Genomic DNA, 620 nt, shown 5'->3' on the forward strand with positions numbered 1-620 from the left:
TTTGTTTTTTTTTTGTTTTGAGATGGAGTCTCGCTCTGTCGCCCAGGCTGGAGTGCAATGGCTCAGTCTTGGCTCACTGCAACCACCGCCTGCCAGGTTCAAGCGATTCTCCTGCCTCAACCTCCTGAGTGGCTGGGACTATAGGCACCTGCCACCACACCCGGCTAATCTTGTGTATTTTTAGTAGAGACAGGGTTTCACTGTGTTAGCCAGGATGGTCTCCATCTCCTGACCTCGTGATCCGCCTGCCTTGGCCTCCTAAAGTGCTGGCATTACAGGCGTGAGCCACTGCGCCTGGCCTGGTTTGTGTTTCCATTCCTGGCAGAAATGGAAGTAAAGATTCTGGCTGGACTGTTGCAGTAATCTAGTTGAGACAAAAATATTGGTGGCTTGAAACTCAAGAGAAGAGGTCAAATATATATATATTCTGGATGTATATATGTTTTGAAGGTAGAAGAGGGAACAAGATTTGGGACAGAAATCCAGTATGACACCACTGTTTTTGGCTTGAGCACCTGGAATGATGGAATTGACATTTTGAAAGATATGAGGAGCTGTAGGTTTGGTGGGGTCAGGGAAAAGTCAGTTCTCTTTTAGGTTTCAGATTTTTTTTTTTTTTT

Source organism: Mandrillus leucophaeus, unplaced genomic scaffold (assembly GCF_000951045.1).
Source record: "Mandrillus leucophaeus isolate KB7577 unplaced genomic scaffold, Mleu.le_1.0 Scaffold120, whole genome shotgun sequence".
NCBI lineage: Eukaryota > Metazoa > Chordata > Mammalia > Primates > Cercopithecidae > Mandrillus > Mandrillus leucophaeus.